We start from the raw sequence: 13,404 nt of genomic DNA, 5'->3' as shown, positions 1-13,404 counted from the left end.
AGAGTGGAAACAGCTGAAAAGAAATTAGCATTTTATAAATATAATTATCTGCCATAAGCTTTGGGTAGTAGCGCTTATGCTGACCAAAATGCAGTGCTCCTCTGGTTCTTAATGATAGCATACTATACTGTACATTCATATGTTCTCAGACAGGCCTCCATTAGCATCTTGTGTTCTGGTTTTTATTTCTGATCTCTCAGCTTCTTTCAAGAATGGATGAGTTCCTGGGATCACTTAACTGCTAACGACCAAACACGCTAGATAGATTGAATGGCCTCCTCTAGTTTGTACATTTTCTTTGGTAGCATATCAATAAATGGGCTAATATTTGTCTTAAATAAATCATTTTGTCTTTTGTATTTCATTTTTGTACCCATACTATGCATCACTAATTCAACAACATTTTTTCATTGTGTTGTAGTATTATTACATTATTTAGTATTATTATATTTAAAATATGTTGCTTCAAAGACCTCAGGTTACAGGGTTTTCCTCTGCAATCAGCCCCTTACTGAGCTCTTGTGGCCATCACTTTTGTTTTTCCTAGTCTGTATAGTAGAATAAGGCTTGACCCTCACATGTAAGACACTGACCAGGGTGATAGTGATTCCCAAATGTGGATCACAGTTTAACGTTTTGAAAGTTTTTCATATTTATTAAAAAAGCAGGACCTATGCTCAATAGCGTAGAACAGGAGCATAGCGTACTTGACACAGCATGGCAAGGAAACTGACAAAGCATGGTCATGCTGATTAATGCAGTTTTGGGGCTTTTATAACAATTTCTGAGCAAGATCAAGGACTTTAGTGAGAAGCTACATAATGAATATACATTGTAACACAGTAATCTTGCCAGAAGGTTGATGTAGACATCAAAATGATGCTAAATAAGCCTTGTCATTTACTTTAGACATGCATAGCTTATTACATAAGTAGTACTCGGGCAATAAATGCTTTTTTTCCACATTTCTTCTCTCTGGTCACTTGAAGGTTGAGCTTTGTCTGCTTGTTTTTCACCTCTGTGATCAAGAAATGAGAAAAAAAAATTATGAAAAAAAATGAAAATAGGGAGGGAAGATTTGTAATGAGTGCAGTTTTGCCTTTGTGAAGTTTTCTTCCAGGGCTAGGATGACATCTTGTATTTTAACTGACAGTTTAGGGTGTTTTTAAAGATCTGACAGTTATTAATTATATGCAAGTAACAAGAGAGAACAAAGTGTTCTCTTTCAAAGGAATCTCTATTTAAACGTACAAAGCATATTTTAGGCATTTAAACATTTTTCTTGATTCATTTTGTTTAAAATATTTGTAGTACACATTTGTAGTAGTATTAAAGCATGACTTTAATTTAACAGGTAGTGTAAACTTGAACTTAAGCAACAGTTGAGATGTGTGTATATATACAGTACTTTTCTATCATGTGAGGGTTCAGTTTTCCTGTCTTAATGAACACTGAGTCTTTAAGGAAGGAGTTGCCGAGAGCAACTTAGTTTGATAAGAGCTATATTAGGGCTGGGAGCTACAGAAGGCTCATGTTTAATGCAAAGGCTGCTGAAGCTCAGTATTGATTTGTAAATGTACACCCTATGTGTTTAGTCTCCTAGATTGTTGGCATTGTTTTAAAAAATACTTTGCATACCAGAGCCAAAAAGAAAGGCTTAAGAAAAAGAAATACAAAGGGACATCAGAGTTACACTGTCCTTCTCTGAATGTGGTCTAAGGCCTTTGGAGTGAGATTTGTTAAGAAATCAAAATGGGCTCCTCAGCTTGAGCTCCATGCTAATTATACATGTACAGTATATATTAAAAATATGTAACATAACAGCTTGCGTAAACCATGCAACAGTTAATGGTGACAGATTCTCATTTTTTGTATGGATATGTTTTCTGTAGTTTTGTACAGTAGTTTATCATACTCTCAGTTATATTCACGAGCCATTAAATAATCATGTCCTTGGTTTTGTTTTCCTTTGCATATCCAAAACCCACGCAACTAATTCTCTTGTCTGATTCCAACAAAATACATTTATTTTGTTTCAGCTCTCCTGTCTCCTTTTTATGTTTTGATACATGTGAATATTCCCTTTCTCATCTTTGCATTTACTTAACTTTACATGGTTTTCTGTCAATTGTACCATCATCATTGTGTTGTACTTGTGTCAGCATGTTTTTCCTTCTAAATTCCTTAGCAAAAAGTAAACTTGTACATCCCTTTTCACCCAGGTAAACTCAAGTATTAAAATATATAAGTATTTCTATAAATCTTTATTAATTTACAATGACATGTTTTTTTTTTACAACTCAAAAAATGATTTGCCTTTTTCAGCAGATTTTAAAGATTGACATCTACAAGAGACCAAAATCTGATTTGAACAAGATGATCACAAACATTTTTTTTAATTCCTTCCCACTGCGATCACTCTAACATATCAAGTAAAGTATATTTTTGAAAATTGAAAATATATGGTTTGCACACAGCTTCATTCTCTGATGATTTTTTCCACTCATTTGGTTTTCTAATTCAGTAAACAGCTTCTTGTCAATTGCATTCTATATGTGGATAAAATAATAAATTTAAACAAATTAAAACAGCCCAATAATCTACTTGTAATAACTGAAGTACGCATGTATTTATAGAGGTGTGTAAAACCATGGAACACCTATGAAGGACAATTTCCAGCTGAGAACTTCATAGACAGTCTTCCCAATTGCTAGCATTCAGCAGTACATAAGAAAGATGAAAAACAATCACATAATATCATCCTCATTCTTCTGTTGTAGAGCCTCTAGCAAGTCCTTAGACAAGGATCTCTGAGCGTGTGTATTTTTAAAGCATACACTTCCCGAAACAGTGGCTAGGGGGTGCATGCTCGGCTCGGCTCATAATTTATTCCTGAGCCCTCACCAATGACTTCTCCTGGTCACATGGGGTGCCTGTGTGAGTTTAAAAGTGCTTTAATCCCCTAGCCAGTGCAGAGCAAGCTGCTGGTTAAAGCACAGCAATAGCACTGATCGCACTGGCAACTTTTTGTATTGGAGCTCACGACCACAGAGAACGACAAGAGAGGAGCAAGCTTAAGCATTTTAAGTGAGTACCAGGATCTGATTTTCTTACTGCTCTGCTGGGATAGTTTCTGATCCCTAGGAAAAAAGATTTGCAGTCATTTTTCGCAAGGAGATGCTAACCTTTTTTTCCTGTATCTGGCTGCACGAGACAGAGAGAATGAGAGAGAGTTTGAAGACAGTGAATGTTTTTCATTTCTAATTAATATTGATTTCATTTTAATGCTTAATGCATGTAAAAATATATCTATCCCTAATGTATTTTATGTGGGAAGGACTCATGCAGAGGGATGCGCGTATATTCTTTGCATTCACAAGCATTTTTCCCACTGATGAGCCAAACAGTGCACATGTGCCGATGGATGTTGGAGGGTGTTTTGAGAGAAAATGCAATTCATGCTAGCCGAGAATGATAGAAAGGAGTTGCTTGAAAGAGAAAGGAAAAAAATGAGTTAGAGTGAAAGTGGAATGCATTGAAAGCACTGACACTGGCTGGACAATTAGCTTAGGATTCTGTTATCTCTTTCTCTTTCTCAGGCTCTGCCCTTGCATAAGGGTCACAGGAACCGGTGACCCAGTGTCAGCACTTCTGCATGGAAGCTATTATAAATTCCTGATTGATTAGTTTTAGCGGAAATCCTTTTTTTCTCTTTTGCTATTATTTCTCTCACTTCTCCTTTTCTTCATTCTCATCTTTGGCTGCTTCTTCTTTTCCTCCCCTTCCCTCTCTGTCTATCCCTCTTCAAGGAGGGTTTCATTTCCACGAGATTCATTAATTCCGAAAATAAAACTTGCATTCAGATCATGGGGTGTGAGGGAAACACAGGCTTCCTAATAGGGTGCAATGTGCTTATTGGCACCCCTCTTCCTTCTCCGAAGTACTGGTACTGGACAGTTTGCCAGTCCTTTCTAAAAGCGTTTAGCCTGTAAATATAAACTTCAAAGGGAAGTCAGGACTGCAAGAAAGGCATTTGTCATTGCCTTAATGGCTCGTTGTTTCATGCCTTGTTGAAGATTATGCTTGAAAAGGTGCAGGACACCCTTTTAAAAAAAGGAGATTTTTTCCGGCTGGAGTTTACAGCTGACAAGAAACACACCACCCCCTGGTAGCTCTTGTGGCTAGATCACCTCAATGTTATTTTTCTGCCATTTTTAACATCAAAAGTCAAAAGATACACAAGTCAGACTACCTGCGGATAACAGTATAATTGCCCCGAAGTGTTTCCAGTAAATACTTGATTTATGACGAGAACTTAACATGAAGTATGAGGATGTGGCTCTGGAAGTTTGTCAGTGCCCCGTGTATTGAGTACTAAGCTGGAAACCAACTTGTGGAGATTTTGTTTCTTCATTTAACTGTGAAAAGAAAAGCAATGTGTTTTTCAGTTGCACCTGGGTTTTGCAGGGCTGAGGGGGAAACTCTTTTAAGGTGTAAGCAAAGCTAGTGGAAGAGCATTCATCATGTCTTAAAGCTCAGTACGTTTTTTTCCTTTTGTTTTTGATTTAAACAAAAAAAGAGGGTAAAATAAAACTACCATAATATTTCCCTTAGCTTACTTATTCCTTACATAAACATCACTAAACAGATGTCCGATTTCGGTTGATCACAGAAGTAAGGGGGAGCTGATGTTTCTCTCCCCTAGATACACAAACTATACAAATTGAAAGCTGGTGGTCAGAGGATTGGGAATGCTTTCCATGATAGCTGTCCCATATAGAGCTTACAAGAAATATCTATTTTTATTATTGGAAAGGCCTAATAATAAAAAAGCAACAATGAAAATGGTTTAATTATTATCCTCCATGAATTTTATGAAGTCATTTTTCGCGGATAGGAATGCTTTGTCTTTTTCACATAGAACAGACACCCTTACAGCAAATTAAACATTATCTATCATAATTAAATCTTTACAACTATTGGTCAGTTCGGTCTATTTCGGCATATATGGTCTGCTTCACTTCTGCATTGTTCCATCTTATTTGCATTGTATAACTTTTGTAATGACTTGCACACTGTTCCTCTGTGAATACTTTGAATCTGTTTTGAGACTCATTTTGATGACTTGTTGACCGTAGACATTTAACATAGAAAATAAATGAATCTAAATTATCCTATAGGTATGAAAACAAATATTCAATCAGTCCTCTGTAATGTAATGTATAATTGCATAGTCATTTTAAAAGGATTATGAAAGTACAATGCAGAGCAATTGATAACATTTGTACCCATCTATTTGCATGATAAGCATTTTTTTCTCAGCCATTCTATAAATAAATAAGCAATCAAGCAGTCTGAAATGTTTGAATATACAGGATACCATGAAAGATAAATGATTAAACAGCAAGCTATGTTGTCTGCAGAATTTACTGAGACACTAATGAAATGCTAACTTTTTTTAGTGCATGCTTGCTCACAGCTATAGATTCAAGCACATTCTGAATGGTTTAAATGTATTAGAAATCCTAGCCTGGCCATTTCGTTGTGAAATTATTTATTTTGAAATACAATTTGTGAAAATACACAAATAATACTGAAAACAACAGCATGATGTTTGTTCAAAGCAAAAAGGAAACTTAACTTATTTATGTCTGTACCAGGTAAAAGTTATTCAGTTAGTGAAAATGATAATAAGGAGTTTAAATCACAATAATAACATGGGTCAACATTTCAATTTGAAGGTGTTTCCTTTAGGACACAGTGCTTTGCAAACTGCAGTGGACAAAACATCTTGAATTGAAACAAATTCCTCTACAGAAGCGGGTTTCACTGACCACATACTTTGACTGAAATCCCATCTGCATAAATTGCAACTTCGCAAAGACAGATCAAAGTTTAGAAATATGTGATCCTCACATTTGAGTCTCAAGACAGACTGACATTCTGTTTTTATGTTTTTAAGTTTTAGCAGGCTGTAACTTAAAATTAAACTGGAAAAACATTAACTTAGAATACATCAATAAGGACGGATGTACTAACTTATGATGCACTATTGAAGGAACCATTAATATTGTACATGCAGTAAAAGTTAGCTACCTGTATAAATCAATTAGTCAATCTGTTCAGCTCTCCAACCTTCTAATGTGCAAAACTTATACATGTTCTTGAACTTATTGTAGGTTTACATACTGGTTATCTTTTTTTACCACATGCTCTTTGATTAATAGGCTGGGGAATACTATTTAACTGCACAATGGATAAAATTGTTTACATCTATACGTAATTGTGTGTATACAGTATGTAAATATGAATTAATTACAAAGTGTATAAAAAGTGAGTGCTCCTCAGTGGTATTCTTCTGAAGTGCACAATAACCTTTTAAAAGTTGCTCAGCTTTGTTCACCTGACTTTGTTCATTCTGATAAATGAAAACTGAAAAGAGAGTGACAATCATTATAATAATTAGCATCATCTACAAAAGAATGTCTTGTAACTGAACAGTGGGGGTGCAGAGTTTTTGCTGGCCACTGTGTGCTTTTAATCTATTAACTGGCATTCCTTAAACACTAATCAATGTGAGCTTTTATATTTCCATTAAAAGGAAGAGGAAAAAATAAATAAATCACACAGGCCAATTGGATGTTCCGTTTTGAAAAGCTTTACAGCTTTCTGCCTCTGCAAGCATAAGGAGAATTTTGTTGTTATAATAAAGCTTTATATTTACTTTATTTTGTCAACAAATGCTGTAATTATTAATATAGTTGGACTTTGCCTTGAAAATCCAGGCTTATTTATAAAATGGAAGGAGATACATTTCAGTCGGAATGGGTCCGTTCTATTAAAAATGATGAGGCAGTTGCATCTGCATTTTGCCAAAGTGCTCTGTCTTTGCCAAACTTTTGGCCCTAATGTTTGCCTTCCATATTACACATTTTCAGAGTTGAACTGAAGCATACCGTCATAACAGTAACAAAGAACTTTGCACTTGCATTCTGCCCTTTCATGAAGCGCACTGGACTGAACACCCATTTCAGTATAAAGAGTGAATGTTCAGAGTAAATGTTAAATGGGCATGGTGTGGCACCAAGAAATGATACAAAAACTAGAGCTCATACTGTACCTTGATTGTTCAAGAACAATCTGAAATTCTAAAAGCTGAACTTCTGTTTTATACTACAGAGCTCGTATTCTTTACTATAAAAATGCAGAAGATGAAGACAGGTTGTTGAATTCAGTTTTAACACATGATTATTATTAAGTCTTAATTTTTTAAAGAAGCATATACTGTAGCTTCCTATGTTTAATGTATTTGGAAGAATAATGATATAGACTAGCTTCCTATTTAATTTGCATACACAGAATAAATGCTAAATGTGTTGTTGTGATTTTTTTTAGGGAATTATAAATGGAGTATACAATATATACTGAGTGAAATCAAAAATGCAAGAAATGAAGATACAGTGGGAACCAATTTCATTTGTTGTGTTTTTAATGTCTCTCGGTACGCTGTATAAAATGTCATTCTAGGATTCCAGGAGGAAGAACAGGACTTTCTTTATCAGTTTAAAAGTAGGTTGTTGTTGATGTTGTTGTTTTTTCTGTTGACTATGCATAAATCAACTTTACAATTAATCTTAAATGCCCTCTCCTTCCATATCTCAAACAGCCAATACAGTCTCCTAGGACCTGTAAACTCCCAGGGGCCTTTGGAGTTGATAAGTTATCACATTAAAAAGCATCAAATACCTGTGTATGTGGTAAAAAAATGCATCTGCACTATACTTGCAGTTTATCCTTCTGTCCCACTTTTAACAGAAATATGACGCTGGGATATATACTGTATATAATACAGGCTACTTGTTTCTACACTAGAACAGGAAATTCTAGTCTTTAAATCATAGATTTAAACACGGAGATCTGAGTGAGTGTCTTTCCTACAGTACATAAAGTAAAAGTATTCCCAAAATGCTCCATTTTCTCAGAAATTATCAAGAAAAAATATTTACAACAAAAAAACTCAACAAGACTGATTCCCCCATTCTAAATAGGAACGCTCTCACAGGAAGGATTTCCTGAATCTGTGGAGATTTCAGCAAGATCCCCCCTGCTACCAGTGGTGGGCAATGTTGCCAGCTCTCCTTCTCAAATATTTAAGGAACAGCTCTTGAAAAAGGCACCACATTTGTCAAAAAAAGTAAGATCCAGCTGCAAACCTTTGTTTTCACTTACATATATAAACATTTCACAGGAAGAAAGGGAAAGTAAATGGGTATGTTTTTAATATGTAGAAAATATTTTGTAGAATGCTAAAGAAGAATTAGCCCAGCACTTTCAAAAGCATATCTTACAGATATAGCATGTGAATAGTAGTCACTTATTTATTATATTTCTAAAGTATATTTTCCTAATTCAATAATCAGATGTGAAAGGAGGATTAAAAGCATTTGGTTTAAATAAGATTAATCAAAGAGAAGGAATTAAATCCACTTCAGGGGATTTGAAATAAAAACCAGCAACTAACAAATGAGTAAACTATAATGAAAGGTTCACCAGCATTTTACCGAAAAAAACAAAACAAATGAAAAGACCAGAAAAAAGGAACCATCTTGCTGTCTTGGTAGCTTTTGAGAAGATTCGCAATTTAAAGTTAGAGCTTATTTTTCATTCTTTCTGTCCTGCGGTTGTCCTTTATCATCTGTCACCATAGCAACCTCTCACCTCCTATGTTGTTGAAAGTATTTTGCAAAACTGAGGAGTTTTGTTCTCATTTGTGATCTAAAGGCTTCACTCTCTCAAAGAAGTCCTGTGTCAAAAATAAAAAATGAAACATTCTCAATTGTAACATGTTTTTACATATGTTGAAGTAGAGACTCTACCTGGGATTTTTTAATATTGCAAATAGAAAGATTTCAACAGCCTGTATCTCCTTATATTTGCCTTTTGGTAACAAATTACCAAATTAAATTTGGTAACAGCTTTGGTAACAAATCCCACTCAGTGGGATTGTTGGAAGTTAAAAGATTAAAAGGATTATTGGATGTAAACAAAATCAAAGTCAATTAGTAGTTTTGGAAATAGTTATACCCATAACTAATCATAGGTCAATTATAGTTCTTTTGGTATGGTTTACTGTACAAGCACAAGTGTGTTTGTGATTTAATTACATCTCTCAGCAGTAAATTTCTTTCAGTCACACTCATCAAGTTCAAAGAACATGTCTTTTACATGTACAGGTATTGTTACTTGTGAAGATAAGAGTAAATCAATGCAGGATTGAAGAACAGCATGAATCTAATGGGTCCCTTGTTGTCAATGATAGTCGTGCAGATTAAGACTTTCTTAAAACCTGTTTTCTACTGTACAGTAAAGCAACTGGAAAGGAACCAAATGCCATTAAAGTATTTTTTTAAAAAAGGAAAAAGAGGAGGAAACGAATGGATAAATGTCTGAATTAATTGCAAATAAAAACCATCTGTGAGTGTGCAGGCATTTATCTGCAGACAAAAAGGCAAATATTTAAACATTTAAACCCAACCTGCCACGACTATTTCTCATAATCTGTTCAGATTTAAAATGTTCTATTGTTATACCTTGAAAACTAAAGGTTTCTCACCAGGTAACATCTATGACCCAATCATATTAACATACTTAATTCACGCATGTGCTTTAACATGGAATATGTTCAAAGTTTTGCTCTGGGTTGAGACGGGTATGCATACTCTGCTTGGCAAGATGTTTTACAATTTTTTCAAGATAAGAAATCACAGATTAAACCTGCAGATTAAGAAATCACAGATTAAACCTGCTCTTCAGTTTTATCACTGTGATGTCTGCTGTATGAAGAGATACAGGGAAAGGCAACACTGCCTGTAGGAATCACCGTTTTTCCCTGTTGCATTTGTAAAGAGTGAAAGACACAGGGCATAAAGTTTCAAAAAGAACACTGGCCAGAACAAGCATCCACTAGGGGTGCAATGGTACACTTTAAATCTAACACACTGCTTTCTTTTTAATGGCAGGACCGAGCTCAGTGCTTGTAGTGCATTATATGCATTTCAAAATGTGATAACTGCAATACTATAATTTAGCGAGTCTTCAGCAAATGTTTTGGTTAATCTCTAAAGTAATGGCTTATAGTCACTGACATGACTTTGTTGAGGTACTGTTGTCAAAACAGCTGAAAACAGAAAAGCACAGAGAACTCATGGTCCTTTACTTTATCTACTGTAAAAAAATTAAAGCAAAACTAAGTTCCAGCAGTGTTCTCCAATTTAGATACAGAGTGTTCAAACATCTCATTTAATAACTCTGGATTATTATTAATAACCTGAAATTATTATTCCATATAAGGATAAAATTATAAATTATTTGGAGGTGAGTGTGTGTGTAGTGCTTTTAGCTATTTTATGACCGACCATTTTTTTTTCTTTTGGAAAACAAGGAAAAGCCAGTTCCTACTACAAAAAAATTCAAGTCTTGGAAATGTTTACTCTTTTGTCAAAAGATAACACTGATTATTAATGGTTATGGTTACTTCTCTCCCTTCAGGAAAATGAAAAAAGATGTCCACAAATGCATTTCATAGTATCACACTAACATACCACTCATAAACTCTAAGGTTCTTCTGTTGCCTGTCTTTCCACCTGTGTGACACTGTTCCGAACAGATATAGTGGCTGTTTTTGCCGGCAGTTGTCTGCTGTCATTCTGCATACAGAGATGTTAAATCAAGTGTTGCTGAGTTATCAGTTTATGGGAGCATACAGTAAGTGTTCTCTATCACCTCCAGAAAGACACAGCAAAACAGCAGATGGGGAATTTGAATGATGAGGGAAAGAAAGAATAAAATATCAGTGAATGTAAACTGCAGGTTTTAATTATTAAGCTAAATAGATTAGTTGAAAACAAATTCCTGATTGCAGTAATGACCTGAAAAGAAATGAATGAAACACCTTTCTCAAGGGTACAATAACAACACCCTACATGGGATTGAAACTGATGATCCCTCGGGTCCGGATCTCTATTATTCCAAACTGCTATCTAAAGTTTTATGAACTGCCAGGATTTTCATGCTCTAGTTTTGCTGTTCTTTTTTGAAAGGCAATATAATAATTGCTAACACTTATATAGCGCTTTTCTGGACACTCCACTCAGAGCGCTTTACAGGTAATGGGGACTCCCCTCCACCACCACCAATGTGCAGCATCCACCTGGATGAGGCGACGGCAGCCATAGTGTGCCAGAACACTCACCACACATCAGCTCTCAGTGAGGAGGAGAACAGAGTAATGAAGCCAATTCATAGATGGGGTTTATTAGGAGGCCATGATTGGTAAGGGCCAATGGGAAATTTGGCCAGGACGCCGAGGTTACACCCCTACTCTTTTTGAGAAACGCCCTGGGATTTTTAATAACTACAGAGAGTCAGGACGTCTCATCTGAAGAACGGCGCCTGTTTACAGTATAGTGTCCCCATCACTATACTGGGGCATTAGGACCCACATTGACAGTAGGGTGAGCGCCCCCCTGCTGGCCCCACTAACACCTGTTCCAGCAGCAACCTTAGTGTTTCCCAGGAGTTCTCCTATCCAGGTACTGACCAGGCTCACACCTGCTTAGCTTCAGTGGACTGCCAGTTGTCAGTTGCAGAGTGATATGGCTGCTGGCCATAATATACAGGCGCACTTCCTTTCCTGGGTGAAAGCTCTATTGAGATAAGATGAGAGGGTGTGTTTTGTATTTGATGGAAAGCAAAGCTAATGTTATAGATTCATTATTTTAAAATTGTGTCTTACTATTGTTTTTACTGAATGTAAATGTATTTATTACATATGTTGTGATTAAAGAATCAAGGGCCGTCATAAGCTTAGGAGACAAATGGTTCTAGTTACTATAATAATATATATTTTTATTTGAAGACAAGAAAAGACAAATAAAAGTAAAATCCCAGCATTAATAATGTTCACCAACATTTCAATTAGTTATAGAGACACCATATATTGAAAATTCAAGCACTATAATGAATTAAACACATTAATGGACATAAGTACATTTTAAGAGATCATATATTTTTAAAAGATTTTACTTTCTTAAGGTTATGACGTTTAAACCCTATTGGTCACATTTACCTCATCCTGTTTTTACACAAAATGCTTAAAACACTTTGGTTTCGCTATATTTGTAATTACCTTTTTATATCTAATAAAGAATTTGTGAACATATGAATTGAACCTTCCCATTATTTACCTTTGAAAACTAATAAACTGAGGAATTGTTTGTAAATCTGCAATAAAATGAATGAAAAGCAGACCAAACCCTAACTTATTTTATTGCCACAGCCAGCATTACTCTTTGTTTCTTCTTTCAGTTATTTCCACTTATAAAATGACCCTTTCAGTGATGATGAATAATCGTAGTTTATTCACTATTATTTGCAAATGTAATGGACTAGACAATGCCTCAAGGCATTAAATATGATTTGTTGAATTTAAGGCACATTAATGAGCTTAAATTATATCATAAATACATTGTAGTTTGCAATGTAGATCATTTTGCTGTTGAGTGGAATTTTATGGTACTAACACCATACTAAATATGATTCATATCACATATAGAAAAGTCATTACTGAAGACATGTGAACCCAATTAAACACAGACTTTTGAGACTGAAGAACAGGATAAACAGTAGATTGCTCCTTTTTGAAGTACTTAAACAAGCGGATTTTCAAAAATACACTACGTTGGTGGTAGATGACGGAAAACCAAACTAATTAATTGCTGTTAAAACACCGTAGTCCCATTTCAGTCTTTTAAAATAATGACTAGAAATAGGGACCCAGATTAATTGGGAAAGTAATACAGGATTGATAGGAGCAAATGAGTGTTTGGCTGTAAAACTTATGGCAGTTGACAAGACTGCATTAAAGACATAATAATTTAATAGCAATGACAGGTTGGGTGCCCGTGTTTTGTAAAATATGGTTCCGGGCAATTTACCCTGAACAGAGTGCCTTATGCAGCAATATAAATACGGCAGTGATGTTAACACCCTGCATGAAATGCAGTTTTTCATAGTGTTCAGAATTTTGTTCAACGTGTATACTTCAATTCTGCCATGGGGGATGCAGAAGGACATGGTAACACTTAATTGTTTAAACTTTGTATCATGTAGCCTGACCACTGGCTTTAGATAAATTTGAAGTAATTACACAGAAAAGCCAACCTTAATGAAGAAGATATTTTTAGTAGGACATCACAATGCCTATATTTTTACTTTTCAATCACTACTATATTTTGCCAAAGCTGTTGTTTTTTTTTAAATCTGTTGTAATTATTTCTGAGGCATGATATTTTCATGTGTATAAAGATAATTTTACTCTACTCATTTCTATGCCATTTTTTCTTT

At 35.0% G+C, this 13,404-nt stretch overlaps 1 protein-coding gene across 1 annotated transcript in view; it reads left to right on the top strand.

Moving 5' to 3' along the window:
• Positions 1-2,941: 2,941 nt before the first annotated feature.
• cntfr (ciliary neurotrophic factor receptor) overlaps positions 2,942-13,404 on the top strand; it is a 198,987-nt gene continuing 188,524 nt past the window's right edge. Inside the window, exon 1 of the mRNA XM_088628780.1 lies at positions 2,942-3,087. The gene's annotated coding sequence lies outside the window, so the exon portion shown is untranslated. The remainder of the gene's footprint in view (positions 3,088-13,404) is intronic.

Source organism: Lepisosteus platostomus, chromosome 4 (genome assembly GCF_059453375.1).
Source record: "Lepisosteus platostomus isolate fLepPlt1 chromosome 4, fLepPlt1.hap1, whole genome shotgun sequence".
Classification (NCBI taxonomy): Eukaryota; Metazoa; Chordata; class Actinopteri; order Semionotiformes; family Lepisosteidae; genus Lepisosteus; species Lepisosteus platostomus.
Note: the sequence above shows the minus strand (reverse complement) of the source record. Positions and strands in the feature narration are given on the sequence as shown.